At 42.5% G+C, this 16020-nt stretch overlaps 3 non-coding genes across 3 annotated transcripts; 2 read left to right on the top strand and 1 right to left on the bottom strand.

Annotated features, from left to right (window-relative positions):
* Positions 1 to 8077: 8077 nt before the first annotated feature.
* TRNAS-GGA (transfer RNA serine (anticodon GGA)) lies at positions 8078 to 8164 on the top strand. The gene has a single exon. It is a non-coding gene; the product is annotated as a tRNA-Ser (tRNA).
* A 1304-nt stretch (positions 8165 to 9468) lies between these two features.
* Positions 9469 to 9541, bottom strand: TRNAT-UGU (transfer RNA threonine (anticodon UGU)). Its single transcript has one exon. It is a non-coding gene; the product is annotated as a tRNA-Thr (tRNA).
* A 1652-nt stretch (positions 9542 to 11193) lies between these two features.
* On the top strand, positions 11194 to 11266 carry TRNAF-GAA (transfer RNA phenylalanine (anticodon GAA)). Its single transcript has one exon. It is a non-coding gene; the product is annotated as a tRNA-Phe (tRNA).
* The last annotated feature ends 4754 nt before the right edge of the window (positions 11267 to 16020 follow it).

Here is a 16020-nt window from a genome sequence, read left to right as displayed (position 1 = left end):
ATTTTTGAGGCCCATGGCCTCAAGGTCTTATGCCAACGTCATGCATGCTATGGCCCAACTCCCGAACCTTCTCCGGTCCGACGAAGTTGTGCTGCTGTGATGCTATTGTTATTGTTGTTCGTTGTTGTTATTGTTGTTGTTGTTGTTGTTATCTCTGTTGGCTCAGGGAGATGAAATAGAGGACCTATTTTCTCCAACCCAGGGAGATACTTGGATTATGCACCGCTGCTCAAGAGGGGGCTCGGATTATACACCACTGCTCACCCTCCTTCCTTGGTTTGGCGCATTACACCCCCTTTGGATTCCTGAGGATATGGCAACACTCTCTACTGGATGTCGCCTCCCAGGCCGAGGAAACGTCTCAAGAAGTGCCTTTATAGTACTATTACTGGCGGAGTTCGTACTAGCCTGATTTTTCACCCAGCCACTTCTTATTTTCTTGCGGCTTCTCCTTCGTCACTTTGCTCTTTTCCATCGCCTTCCTCTTCTATATCCTTACTTTTGAAAATGCCATTCTGGGAGGGTCGAGCTGAGGTCCCCGAGGGGATCGCACTTGGAAGATATTGTCTTTGAGGTTGCACACCTGAGGAGATAATGTCGATGATGTCGTACTTTGGGAATAGGCTAGATTCTTAGACTTTTGTTGTATGCATACCCTTGTACTTCTTTGTTCCTATGTAAAGATCCCCTTGCGGGCTTTTGTAATCACATGTAAGGACCCCCCGAGTGCCATTGTAAGCAAACATTTACGAATACAAAGATATTTTCTTGACTCCTGCCTTTGATACTTGCTATATTTCTTTATGTTAGCGGTGGCTCCTAACGCATGATCCTGTTTGTCGTTCCTAATACTAAACCCGAATGCAATTATTCCTTCCAGCCTTTAGTTTATGGTAACGGCTTCGTGCGGTGCCCTTTGCGGTTCCTCGGACTGAACCGGAATAAGGCTAATAACCTCGGGTCGCCGGGACCCTAACTTTGCGTGAGAATGAGGATAATTTTTTTGGGCCTCATAATAACCTTTGAGAAGAAATTTGCTCGGGGACCCGTGGACGGGGGATGCTTGTGATTTCTTGAAAGCAGTCCCTGAGCGAAGGCTCGCTCGCACTCGGACCATCCTGGACAGCACCCAGAGCCTGGTTGGTACGGGCGACATTTGGAAAATGCTTATCTCTTCATAGACTGGGCCCCTTTGATGGAGATCTTCGAAGTCGTGTGCCACCCTTGTGTTGGTGAAGGTGTTGTTGGCTCTCCGAAGTGCCGCTTTACTATAATGAAGGTCTTCGAGATCGGGTACTTCCCCTAGGCTGAAGAGGGTGCTATTGGTTAGTGTCTTCGGTTGACTTCGAATCTTCTCCGCTCTTACCACATATAACATGAGGTCGTTTTAGCCTTCTCAGGGGTTACCCTGTCTCATGCAGTTGCCATTTCCCAATCTATGTTTTCGGTATTACCACACCTCTACATCTTTTTGCCTTTTAGTCTTTCAACTTTGCGACTGTGATGGCGGCAATGTCGGGATTAATCTGATAGGGGGGAAGCTCCCCTCGATTTTTGGGATCATCGGGGTTTGCTTATTCCATGGTACCAGTCGATCAGGCCCTTGATTGCTATCACCGGGGACACAGAGACTGTGCATGGACAGGTCATTTTGCTCGGGTGCTGACTGCTGGTATTATACCTTAGGAACCTGTATTATCTGTTGGAAAATGGAGAAATACTCTTAGGTGGCGTGCCCCGTATTTTGCCAGTTCTGCCTATAGTGAGAGTGGATTTAGTAGATGTGTCTTCCTTCCTTCTTCTGTAGTGGTTATACGGGCGTTGTAGGTATCGAAAGGTCTCCTAGGGGCGAGGCTTTGCTTCGACGGAGAGAGAGAGGAGTTTTCGTCTTACGATCCAGGAGACGATGGTGATAAATGGGATATGTGCTCGCAGTGTGATAGAGCCTTTAGCGGGGCTAAACGGGTCTGTGTCTTTAGCAAGAGAATATCGCCCGAGCCTGCTGCTCCTGAAGTTTTTGGTTCCGGAGCGGTGTTTCTTCCAAGTGATCGTGCTTCAACCGAGGTTGGTTCATCCAAGGCAGGGGGGGCTTGACCAACAAGAATGTGCTCGGCCTTCGAGGGAGTCCGCCGGCTTCTTTTTATGGTGAGCTTCGACACAGTTCTTCCGCATCTCGTGTCTTCCCTTCCTTATTAAGTTTTCCTTCTACAGGATTTTGATAGGCTCAGGTCTGAGTTGTTCCATCATGGGGCCAGGCTTTGGAGAGCTTTGGATGAGGGTAAGTCCCTTAGGCTCCCTAGCAAGGAGAATGAGGTTGAGTTCATGCACTGGCGATATGAGGCACACCAGAGCTCGAATTACGAGAGCTATTTGGTAGGGTAGGTGACCTCTTCGTAGCAAACGTTTTATTTTTTTAACCCTTAAGGTTAGGCTTTTTGCTTATCTTAGTTGCAGAAAAGACGGAGGCTCTAGAGTACCTTAGGGGCGAAGCCGACCGAGTTAGGAATGCTTGTGGTGAGCTGAGGTCCCAAGTGCAGGCTCAAGCTTCAATTCAAGTGGATATGATCGCGAAGATTGAGTGTGATCTCTTGAAGGTCAGTATTGAACTAATCGATGCTTGGGCTGAAGCAGTATTGAGTCGGACCAAGGCTAACGAGGAGATGGAGATTCATTTGAAGGATGTTACTGATGCCCGAGCCGCGTTTGAGCTGGACCTCGATCGTGAGAAGAGGATCGAGGATTACATTCGTTGTATATCCCGAAGAGAGGTGCTTGAAGAGATCCGCGCCAGGGGTTTTGTTCTCCTGGAAGAATTGGCTTGAGTGAGGGTAGACGAGCGTGATGCTTGGTTACTTCTTGCCGATGTCACGAAGAGCAGAGCTCGGGCTGGCAGGCCGTAGCCTTCTAGAGCGGAGCATGGATTTTGTCATTTTGTATTTGCTAGAGCATGTTTGTAGATGGAGAATGCACCTTTTGCGCTTGTAAAAAAGAAAACTTGAAGCTTTATCTCCTTTGTATCTCTTTCTGCATTGCCTATGACCAGACAGGCTGGTTTTGATGTTTGGAAGGAACCATTAGATTCGTAATATGGCTCCGGAGCTCATCAGGCAGGCCCGGAGGCTTTTGTACGCTCGATAAACGAGGCCTTTAGTGCAAGCTGGCATTATAGCTCTTCTACTTTGCCCAACTCTTTCGGGCTAAGTCTCTGAGTCAATCATTAACTTGAGCTTACCTAACCTTCAATTTCCTGTGCCTGCACAGGCGGCCGATATTGGTTCTTACGCCTTAACCCTGGGCATTTGTATTTTAACTATTTTGGGTACAATCTCCGAGTCGTGTTGCAATCGAGCTTTAATTATCCCTCAAGTTTTTTGTGCCTGCATGGGCGAGCGACAATGGCTCTCAAGCCTCGGGTCGAAGAGACCTTTCAAGTATGTAGCCCTGAGGCTTCGTAGAGCTGGCGACGATGTCTCTTATGTTGTGCCCTTAGGCATGTGTAGTTAACTATTTTGGATTCGGTCTCCGAATCGGGTTACGACTCGAGCTCATTTAATCCTCAAGTTTTCAATTTTTTAAGCTAGTGACAGTGGCTCTAACGCTATTGGTCGTTGCGACCTTTTAGTGTGTGGCCCTGAGGCTCGTTTGGCTGGCGATAATAGCTCTTACGCTTTTGCCCGTGGGCATATTGTAGGCTTTATTTTCCTCTCATTAAGGTCTTTTTGAAATAATTTTGCATGACTCGTCATTGGTTCGGGAAAAACCTCGATTTCAAGTCGCTAGCAACGATGTTTGAGCACCTCAGAAGGTTTAGCTCGTAGGCTGAGTAGCTCGAAACCTTGTGATTTGGAGCTGACATGGTCAAAGCTCGTTTGCCTATTGAGGGTATCCTGTTTTAACCGGTTCTTTTCGAAGTAGATTCGAAGTAATGGCCTGTGATTTTGTCAGTGACGGTTGGGCATCCCCAAGTCGCATTAATTTGGCTGGTGCAGCCATTTCGACCATAGTCATATGTGTTTGGCCGGAGCCATTTTTTGATCCCGAGTGATAGTTTAGGCGTCTACATCAAGGTTATGCCCTTTTGGGAGTCTTACAAATGCGACATATAGCCTAAACTTCGGGATTGAGTTTTATGCTTGTAGTAAGGTCTTACAAAATTTTCATGTCGGTTAAGGTCTTATAGTTTTTCATGCCTATTGAGGTCTTAGAGTTTTTTCATGCCTGTTGAGGTCATACAGTTTTTTCATGCCTGTTGAGGTCTTACAGTTTTTTCATGCATGTTGATGTCTTGCAATTTTTGTTGCTACGAAAAATAGATCTGGCTAGACCGAGTCTGCCCGCTCGGGGTCTTTCGGCCTCAGGTTTTCTAGTAAATGGCGATTGATGGCAATCTCCGAGTCATCGATTTTGTTTAGGCTCGAAGGCCGTTACTCGTGAGCTCAAAATTGCCTTGTTGGAGCCTTATGAGTCCTGAATTCTGACCCTAAGGTTGTGCAGGTGCCAAATTGTTGACGCTAAGTCTCTGAGTATTTCGGGACGTACTTGGTGGAGGGATCCCTGCCGTGGGAAGGATGGACTTTCTTCTGGAGTACGAGATGCTTTTAGTGAAAAATACCTTTTGATTGCTTGGCGTAAATACATGTTGTTGTGTTGAATAGATCTTTGCTAGGCCAGGTTTGCTCGCTCGGGGTCTTACGGCCTCGGGTTTTTAAGTTCGTGGCGACTGGCGACAGTCTCCGAGTACTCAAGGTACCCTTGATGTTGGTGATGCTTGGCAATTTCCGCATTGCCTTACCTAAAGGTTTTGTGATTTCGGAGTTTCAACCAGGAGGCCGTCTGAGTGTTGAATTGCTGTCGTCAGTCCCCGAGTGTTCGGGATATTTTCGGCTAAGGAATTGCTACCTTACTTTGCGAAGGTGTATTTGACAAAAGGTATTCTTTGATTGCTCGGTTCAATAGTACACGTATTTGTCTATGGGAGCCTGGCTATATGGATACGGTTCGTTCGACCATTTGGCCTGGTACATTACTTTCCTACAGGAACCCTATTTGGCATTTCAAGACTTTTTCGAGTAGGTAGCTTTCTAGGGGAATGCCCCTTACCATTCAAAGTTGTCTACAAAAGAAGTTTTGAGAATTTGCAGAGTTTTCCTTAGGTATCTCGCAGACGTTACCTCGTTAAAAACCTTGCCAGTAAAACCCTTCTTTTGGGACAAAAACTCGGTCAAAGGAAAAGAGAGCAACAAGTGCGTTTTTAGAGCCTCAAAGTTTTCGGGTAGTGTTAGTGTTCTGACAGCTCCAGTCGAGTACCTGCATAAGGGTTAGTTCTAAATTCGAAACAAAAAGGGAGATGGTCATACCTTGAAGTAAGATATGCTGGCGATGCCTAGAGATTGATTTGTTACAATCGTGAGGGCTGATTTGTTTCAATTTCCTGAGGCGAAGATGCAGTATGGTTCTGTACTTCATTTTGTCAGGTTCGATCGAGGGTGAGGCCCGATTCGCCCTTTGTTTTAGTCGAGGGCGAAGGCACGAATGTTGGTACCACATTGTGTATTGCGAACATTTCCCTCGCCGCTTGTTGTTCCCCATAGACGGTTTTAATTCCATCCTTTGTTGGAAATTTTATCATTTGGTGAAGGGTGGATGGCACTGATCTCATGCAATGTATCCATGGCCACCCGAATAAGGCGTTATACCTCATATCTCCTTCGCTGACATGGAATTTGGTGTCTTGGGTCGTGCCGACCACGGTAACCAGGATGATGATTTCTCATTTCATTGTTTCGCTTGCCATGTTGATTACATTGAGGACCCGAGTGGGGGGCACGATTTGGTTGACCAATCCGAGCTGCTCTACCACCCTCTACCTAAAAATATTAACCGAGCTACCTGGATCCACGAGTACACATTTTATTTGAAAAGAATTTACAAGGAAGGAGATTACCAGTGCGTCGTGGTGGGGTTGAGATAAGGTTTTGGTGTCCTCTTCACTGAACATGAGGGCGTCTTCGGGTATATATCCCCTAGTCCGCTTTTCTGTGGTGAGGGATATTTTTGTTCTTCTCATTACGGCTTCCTGCCGGGCATCGGCGCCCTCCATGATCATGTGGATGACATGTTACGGCTAGTTCGCCTCGTTCTTCTTGGTTGCTTCCCTTTCTTGGAACTGATTTTTGGCTCGATCGCTAAGGAATTCCCGGAAATGTCCTTTGTTAAGCAGTCGAGCTACCTCTTCTCGTATCTGATGACAATCCTCGGTCCCGTGGCCGTGCGTGTTGTGAAACTCGCATACTAAGTTATAATTCCTTTGCGAATGATTTGACTGTATAGGTTTGGGCCACTTGGCGTCTCTGATTTTACTTGTTTGCCGTGAAAATGGTAACAAAAATTAAATTTGTAAATGGGATTCTAAAAATACGTGATCTATTTTTATGCTCCTCCCTTATGTGCATAATGAGAATAATACATAGAATCAAAAAAGATTCAACGATGAAAATATTCTCATTATGAACTCAGCAGGGCTAGTGTTTTTACAAGAAATCTCTAGCCAACCTTCCTGCAAGAGATTCTTTCTTAACATCAAGCCTATTGGGACTAGATAGAAATGATAAGATAACTCCAACAATTTCTTTGTTTTTAACGCCTCCTAATTTCCAGGAATTAGTCACTTCAATAGCCTTCGATGGTTATACGGGTATCCAAAGGACGAACGAGATGGATGTTTGTTGTCCCAACCATTCTTTTAGTCCCAAGCCCGCTAAGGAAAGGGCTGACTTAGAACAAAGTTTTCGTGTTGTTGATTCCTAGGTGTAGTGCTTCTTCCCCTCTGCTGCCTATTAGCGCTAGTAGAGTAGGATTGACCCGTAATACAGAACCTCTAGGCGTAACCTTTCGCTTAATACTAGAATCGAGAATCGAAACATAGCATCTGAGGTTGCATTAATCGAGGATACACGACAGAAGGAATTGTTCTATTTCCAAACTTCACCTTCAAAAAGCGTAGATTTTTTCAAAAATTTTCTCGAATCACGTGTTTTTCTCCTCGTAAGACTGAGAGAAATGACTAAATATGAAATAAAAAAAAAAAGAATCAAATCGCACCATCTCTGTAATAGGTAAATGCCTCTTTTTCTCCTGAAGTTGTCGGAATTACTCGTAATAAGATATTGGCTACAATTGAAAAGGTCTTATCAATAAAATTTCCATTTATCCGTGATCTAGGCATAGGTAGCAATCCATTCTAGAATTCTTCTCATTACCTCTCATGGGAAAAAGATCCCACAAAGAAAAGAATTGTATAGTACGAAATAACATAAAAACTTCTTTTTTTTTAAGAAAAAAACAAAAGATATGAATCCTCTATTCCAATTGTTCCTTTTTGACAGGAATCGATAAGAAATAAGAAATATTTCAAGGCGATTCGATTTCATACTAATGTAGTAGTATAGGAACTATTCCGATTTCGGTGAAGTTACAAATTCGAAGAACTCGAGAAATTTTGATTGAATCATGATACAAATTACAAAGAAGAAAAAAGACCGAATAATCATTCTATGATGAAAATAGAATAACTGCCAATTTTGTGTACATAACGGGTATACACTATACAATCAAATCTAAATTTTTTTTATGAATTTCTATTCTAATAGAGGGGTAGGTGTTTGTTGTTGAGAACTCCAAAACCGAAAAGTAATTTGAAAATTTTTCTGGTATGGAATCATAGTCTATATAATTAGAATTATGATTTAAGAGTATCCATTAACTATAGTCTAAAAGATATAGACCATCAATCAGTTGATTCGTTCTAATTCATTGAATTAATCCGTTATAAAAATATCAGAAAAAGAAAAAGAAGGGAACGTTGTTTTTGCAAACATGAATCGAATTTTTTTTTCACAATTTTTACGCAAAATTGTATCTTTATCCCGGAGCCTCGAAGGAAAGAAAAATCGTTCTTTGCTTTGACTTTGATGAAAAATTTTCAGTTAAAATGGATTGATCATACCTATCCAATAATGGAATATGGATTATGACTGACTCGCTATTCACTCGGTTTTTGGGTCATAATCGTTATGTAGGAGAGATGGCCGAGTGGTTGAAGGCGTAGCATTGGAACTGCTATGTAGGCTTTTGTTTACCGAGGGTTCGAATCCCTCTCTTTCCGTACCTTCGCTTAATTCACCAATTTTACTAACAACAAGGGCTCAAATAGCAATGGATACCATTATTCCAACAGCTAGACCCTTCTTTGATCTAAAGATATAGATTCTCAATTCCTAATTGCTGTGACGCGTAAAATAGAATACTAAAAAATAATAATAATCAAAATACTGGAAAGAAAAGAGTAGACAAGGAATGAAAATAGATCCTTGGTCTATGATACAAAAATGGGGGAAATCCAGATCAAACTCGGATTTATCTTACTTAACCTTAGGTTAATTTACTTCGCCTAAAGGGAAGAAAATTTTCCGAACCCTCGGTTTCAGTCTGAGGTTTAAGTCTGACGAGAATAATATTCTACGACTAGCAATTCATTTATTTTCAAACCGACCCATTTACTATCTATTATTTGATTGACTAATCCTTTATATTGGAATGGGTGAAGGGTCAAATGGTTTGGTAATTCCTCATGAGGGGATGAATCGAGAGAAATTTGAATCAGAGCTCTGGATTTTTGTTCATCCTTTGCCGTAATAATATCTCGGGGTTTGCAGCGATAACTCGGTATATCTACTATACGACCATTAACTAAAATATGTCGATGGTTAACTAATTGACGGGCTGCGGGAATAGTTGAAGCCATACCCAATCGAAAAAGGATGTTATCCAAACGCATTTCAAGTAATTGTAGTAAAACTTGACCTGTTGACCCCTTGGCTTTTCTGGCGATACGAACGTATTTAAGTAATTGTCGTTCTGTAAGACCATAATGAAAACGCAATTTTTGTTTTTCTTCTAGACGAATACGATATTGAGATTTTTTCCCGGAACGCGATTGGTTTCTAAGATCACTTCCGTTCCTAGGCTTTTTATTAGTTAGTCCTGGTAAAGCCCCCAGGCGGCGTATTTTTTTGAAACGAGGTCCTCGGTAACGCGACATAAAGACTCCTTATTCTTATTTCTTATTTAGTATTTCGAATTAATTCTTATTTCTATTTATTTTATTTTTTATTGAATTTTATTTTACAGAATAAACCTAAACTAAAACTAAACTGAACTAAATGAAGCGAAGTTTACTGAAATAGTGTACTTGTACTATTACTATAAAGAAAAGAAGAATGGGATGAATTGGATAAATATACAGACCCCCTTCTATTATATATATAATCCTTTCCCGACATAATTGGAAGTTCCTATAATAAATTGATAGCTTTTGGAAAAGGAAGAAGGCGCTATTTCAATATTCTTTGATTTCAAAGGAACATTATCAATCATCTAAAAAATGGAATAAAAAAAAGAATAGGGAAAAGCCGGCTATCGGAATCGAACCGATGACCATCGCATTACAAATGCGATGCTCTAACCTCTGAGCTAAGCGGGCCCACATAACAGAAATCTTATATGCATAGTAATTGACTAAACTATTGGAATTGGAATCTTAGTTATTAACTATTCAATATTATATTGAATATTCTAGAACATAAGGATTAATATAGCGATATAGAATTTCGATTTATCACAATTCTAATAACAATTCTAATACTAATATTATTAAATAGTGATTGTAAATATTGTTAATATTCTTTTTTTTCATTTTCCATTTGAATGGTAAATGTTCTTTTTCATTTCTTTTTTTGTCATTTGAAATCCTTTTGATTTTTTATTACAGTTCTATATTTTATTCTATATCATATATATCTCTCATTCTATATTTATTTCAAATTCTAATTGTTTAATGGAATGGTTAGTTATAACTAATGAGACATTCCTCCGCTTTCAGGCGAAAGTGAAGATAAAAAAAAGAATCGACCGTTCAAGTATTCCAAATTGAATGGCAAAATGGCAGGAAGAGAGACATATAGATGGGGTATATATCCATCTATATTGAATTGCGGATTCCGAAATGATAAAATCATTTTTGATTGGACAAAAAAAGGTCTCCTATAGAAGATAGTTAAGAAAATCAAAGAGGAGAAAACACGTTTTCGAGATAGGAATCGGTATCTAATGAATTCAATGGTTCCAGTATAAATGAAAGAAAAAGAAAAAGGAATGACATCACAACGAGATCCTAATCTCAAAAAGAAAGGGGGATATGGCGAAATCGGTAGACGCTACGGACTTAATTGGATTGAGCCTTGGTATGGAAACTTACTAAGTGATCACTTTCAAATTCAGAGAAACCCTGGAATTAACAAAAATGGGCAATCCTGAGCCAAATCCTGTTTTCCGAAAACAAACAAAGGTTCAGAAAAAAAGGATAGGTGCAGAGACTCAATGGAAGCTATTCTAACAAATGGAGTTAAATGCGTTGGTAGAGGAATCTTTACATCGAAACTTCAGAAAGAAAAAGAATGAAGTGAAGGATAAACGTATATACATACGTATTGAATACTATATCAAAATCAAATGATTAATGATGACCCGAATCTGTATTTTTTCTATAAAAAATAGAAGAATTGGTGTGAATCGATTCTACATTGAAGAAAGAATCGAATATTCATTGATCAAACCATTCACTCCATAGTCTGATAGATCTTTTGAAGAACTGATTAATCGGACGAGAATAAAGATAGAGTCCCGTTCTACATGTCAATACCGGCAACAATGAAATTTATCGTAAGAGGAAAATCCGTCGACTTTAAAAATCGTGAGGGTTCAAGTCCCTCTATCCCCAAAAAGACTATTTCACTCCCCAACTATTTATCCGACCCCCTTTCCTTAGCGGTTCCAAATTCCTTATCTTTCTCATTCACTCTATTCTTTTAGAAATGGATTTGAGCGTAAATGGCTTTCTCTTATCACAAGTCTTGTGATATATATGATACACATAGAAATGAACGTCTTTGAGCAAGGAATCCCTAGTTGAATGATTCCCTATCAATATCATTACTCATACTGAAACTTACAAAGTCATCTTTTTGAAGATCGAAGAAATTCCCCGGCTTTGAGAAAATTTTTAATCTACTTTTGTCCTTGTAATTGACATAGACCCCAGTTCTCTAATAAAATGAGGATACTACATTGGGAATAGCCGGGATAGCTCAGTTGGTAGAGCAGAGGACTGAAAATCCTCGTGTCACCAGTTCAAATCTGGTTCCTGGCACATGATTAATTTGTATGGGTCTCTCTTCCCTCGAATTAATTTCTAATTAATTGATATGAATCAACATACATATTCTTTTAGAGTCTAGATTAGAATAATAGCTTTATCCAGTTTGGCGAGATATACCCCATCTATGTTCTAGATGGGTAGAGTTTCTTAGATAAAGTATCTAAAAGAATTGGATTCTATCTCCTCTTTTTTTCTCCTCTCGTTCAACCGAATTTGAATACGTAATACATATTCGAAAGGTTCAATTGGTTAATTGTTGAAAGGCTCAAAAGTCGAATCCGAATCTAGGGGGTTGAAATAGACAAGATTCAGCTCAGATCCAAAGAAATAGAATCCGATATTCTCTCATTTCTTTGTCTTTTCTTTCATATTCGATTTCTTCATTCCGGATTTCTCCATTCCTTCCTATATGCCTTTCTAGAACCCATCTAAGTAATGTGCGCAGTACAAAGTTCATGATGCAGAACTCATTTGGTTCATCCTATTGGTGTGACCCATCCGAAATAAGTATCTTCCAAATAAATGTGAGAATTCCAATGAATCCCTAATTGTCTTTTTTTGTTAGCCTATCGATAATTCCCTAAATTAGACCTGCTTAATCTAGAACAGAACGTGCAATCCTTGAATATCTGAAATTGTCTAAGTGGAAATAGCTTTCTTATCATTCAATGAGCATCTTGTATTTCATAAAAATTGGGGGCAATATAATCCTTACGTAAGGGCCATCCTATCCAACTTTCAGGCATTAAGATACGTTTCAAGCGTGGATGATTATCATAAGAGATTCCCAACATATCATATGATTCTCGTTCTTGAAAATCCACACTTTTCCAAACCCAGAAAACAGACGGAATTCTAGGATTCCTCCTGGAGGCAAATACTTTTATGCATACCTCCTCTGGTTGATCCACACCATCCTCTATTCTCGTAAGATGATACACACTAGCTAACAGCCCGCCAGGCGCTACATCATAGGCACATTGAGAGCGGAGATAGTTGTACCCATATACATAAAAAATGACAGCAATGGAATGCCAATCCTCGGGCTTTATTTGTAAAGTCTCTATTCCTTGGTAATCAAAGCCCAAAGATCTATGAATTAGCCCATGCTTGACTAGCCAAGCAGACAAACGACCCTGCATCTTTTTTATCTCTCCCGCATTTTTATTTATATAAGTATTTCACATTTACGATGAAATTTCTGAAAATTGACCCACCACTTTTTAGTCTGGACAAAGGAATCCTGTCTAATTCACTAATTCGGGGGAAGTCATTCGGACTATGCATCGCTGCTCACTCTTCTACCTGGGCCTGGTGCGACACTTCATCCCTTGGGTTTTTCCTTTACCAAGGGATAAATTGGCACTACCGGTTGTTGAGGCTGGGGCCCGCCGAATCTTCAACCTTTGGCTTTGGTGGGTCATGTCTCTATTCTCTGTCTCCTCTGCATCCCCTCCTTTTCCTCTTCTTCATCTTTTTCCCCAGCGGGGACCCCCCGGGGGGATTGAGTTGGGAACCTAGAGGAAGCGGCGGTAAAAGGAATCGCCCTCGAGGATGCGTGCTCGAGGGGGCGGCGCTTGAGGATGTTGATACCGGAGATGGATTTTTTAGGATGGACCGAGATCTCGGGTTTCATCACATGTACATCCTTCCGTTCCTCCATTTTTGGTGTAGAGATCCTCTGTAGGCTTTTGTAATTGTATGTAAGGACCCCTCGAGGGCCGTTATATATGGATATTTATGAATATGAATATACTTCCTTGACTTTTGTTTTGGATTCTTGCCTTTTTATTGCATGCTCTTGTGCCCTTTGAGGTCTTCGAATGTTTTCCTTTGTTGTTGACCGCTGATATATAACTCGGATGCGAGCGTTCTTTCCGATCCTCTGCTGATTGACATGGCTCTTTTTCGAGCCCCTCGTCGTACCTCGTACCAAGCCTGAATTGATCTGATAGATTCGGGCTATCGGGCCCTTCGAGTTGCATGGAGATAGTACGCAATGTTTTGGAGCTTTCGAGAGCGGTAACTTGAGCGACGATCAGCTTTGGGTACCTGGGGCTGTGTTTTGAACTTGATGCAGATAGCTTTTTAAAGCGTAAGAGATAGATTTCTGTTGAGAGGTTTCCTGTACCCAGGCACTATCTCGAGCCTTCCTGGATCCTTCGTGATCGGAGCTTCGCATGCTTATTTTTCTTTTTAGAAAAGGAAACCATGAGATCGGGTACCGCCTTGAGTTGAGTGATGGCGTTGAAAGTTTCCTGAATCTCGACTTCTTTTTTGGCGGAGATCCTCGAGGTTGATCGGATGTTGTATCGAAACTAGAGACAATACGGTTGACTCCTTGAGTCCTGGCTTCTCGTCGGCGGATGCCTCTGGGGTCGGGTATTACCCCATCGATCTATATCGAGGTTGTTGGCTCCACGGGGCTCACTCCGGATAGGTGAATCGTCGCTGTTTCCCGCATATGTGTGGGGCGTCTTCGGCTTCTTCAAAAGGCCTCCCTATTTTAGATAGTTACCCTTCCGCCTTAGCGTAGGGTTCTTCATTTATTCAGGCGCAAAAAGGTGTTGGCGCATGTTCTTGCTTTAGTTTGTCAATTCTACCATAGCCATGGCAACTACTTCAGTGCCGGCCCGGCAAGGAGTGGGGAGTGTCACTCCCGACACTCAAGATCTGCGGGAGTTTGCTCTAAAGACCGTGTCTTTGATAAAAGAAGAACATCTGGAGATGGTGAGGAGATACTGCGGATGGAGCGAATGGGTAATGTTGCAGGGGCTTTCCCCGGATGAGAGTACTACGAATTCTGCTGATGGATTCTTGAGCGTATACCTATATCCTTTCGCATTTGGCCCCATTGATAGGGTCGTGCTTGATTTTTTCTTGAAGTATCGGGTTACTTTGGCTCAGATACATCCGTCATTTTGGCAAGTGGTGCTGATGATAAAGTCCTTTGCGGAGAAGGCTAGGCTTAAATTCACGCTCAGTCACCTCATTAGGTTGTACCGGCCCTTCCATCACCGGGGCCTGCTAACCCTGTAGTACCGTTCATCCACGCCTTTGGTCATCGACGATGAAGAAGATGGGGATCAGGAGTGGGCCAGTCGATTTGTCCGGGTATGGACGGCTGACATCATCCCCGTAGAGCTTATGCCATTTCCCGAGGGATGGAATTACGCACGTGAGTCGAGTGTCTGGCGATTTCTCAGATTTTGCTTATAGCGAAAAATCAATTGAGCAATTGTTCTTCTCCCTTTTGTAGAAACTTTATGGACGCAGGGAAAAGTTGTCGATCTGCCCACTAGGTCCAAAGGTTTTTGATCCATTCGACCTGCGACGAGCATAGGTGGCGAACTGTATTCTGTATCATATAGGGAGCGAGATATCAAGGTATGCGCACACGCTGCCTTTGCCTTGGCCTTTGTATATTTGAGATGACATTTTCCCCTTTCTTTTGTACCGGCTTTGTCGTTGTAGGTATCGGGCGGTTCCTTGGGATGAGGCAGTGCTCTTCCAAAGTGGGGAAGGAGTCATCGACGTACGAGCTGAGGGACGATGGCGATAAATGGGATTTGTACCCGTAGTGTGGTGGAGCTTTTAATGGGGCTCAACGGGCCCGTACCTTCGAAGAGGGGGCATCGCCCGAGCCTACTATTCCCAAAGTGTCTAATTCCAGGATGGTGGTTCCCCCGAGTGAATATGCTTTGCCCGAAGTTGGTTCTCCCAGGGCCAGAGGGCAAGGACCAATAGGAGTGTGCTCCGCCTTCGAGGAAGTCCGCCGGCTTCACTTGATGGTGAGTTTTCGGCGCAGTCATCCCGGTATTTCGCATCTTCCGTTCTTTATCAAGTTTTTCTTTTGCAGGCCTTTGATAGGCTCAGATCTGAACTGTTCAGTCAAGGGGCCAGGCTTCGGGAAGCTCTGGATGAGGGTGAGTCCTTTATGCTCCTTAGCGAGGAGAAAGAGGTTGAGTTGATGTATTGGCGATATGAGGCATACCAGAGCTCGAATTACGTGAGCTACTTGATGGAGCAGGTAACCTTTCGTAGTACGCGCTTCGCTCCTTTTGACCCTTAAGGTTACCTTTTTTCCCATCTCAGCTGGAGAAAAAGACGGAGGCTTTCGAATACCTCTTGGGCGAAGCCGCCCGCGTCAGGATTACTTGCGGTGGGTTCAGGTGCAAGCTCAAGCTTTCGAGGAGAAAAGCGCCTCAGCCAAGGTTCCCACCTTTGAGGTCCAACATCGTTTGGCTCGTGATGATGCTTCAGTTCAAGTAGATATGATCGTGATGCTCGAGACCGATCTCTTAAAGGTCAGGGCTGAGATAACTGATGCTCGGGCTGAAGCATCATTGAGTTGAGCCAGTGCTGATCAGGAGATGGCGATTCATGTGAAAGATGTTGCTGATGACTAGGCCGAGTTGAAGCGGTCCTTCGATTGTGGGAAGAGGATCGAAGAGTATGTTCATTATAGATCCCGCAGAGAGGTACTCGAGGAGATCAGCACTAGGGGCTTCGTTCTCTCGGAGGAATTGGCTCGCGCAAGGGCGAACGAGCGTGCTACTCGGTTACTTCTTGCAGCCGTCACAGAGAGCGAATCTGGGGTTGGCAAGCCATAGCCTTTTGTAGCGGAGCGTAGATTCCATCGTTTTTCAATTTTGTATTTGATATCTGTAGAGCAAGTTTGTAGATGTAGAGCGCGCATTTTGCGTATATAAAATAAGAGAAAACTTGAAGCTTTATCTCTTTCG

Source organism: Nicotiana tabacum, chromosome 1 (assembly GCF_000715075.1).
Source record: "Nicotiana tabacum cultivar K326 chromosome 1, ASM71507v2, whole genome shotgun sequence".
In the NCBI taxonomy this organism is placed as follows: domain Eukaryota; kingdom Viridiplantae; phylum Streptophyta; class Magnoliopsida; order Solanales; family Solanaceae; genus Nicotiana; species Nicotiana tabacum.
Note: the sequence above shows the minus strand (reverse complement) of the source record. Positions and strands in the feature narration are given on the sequence as shown.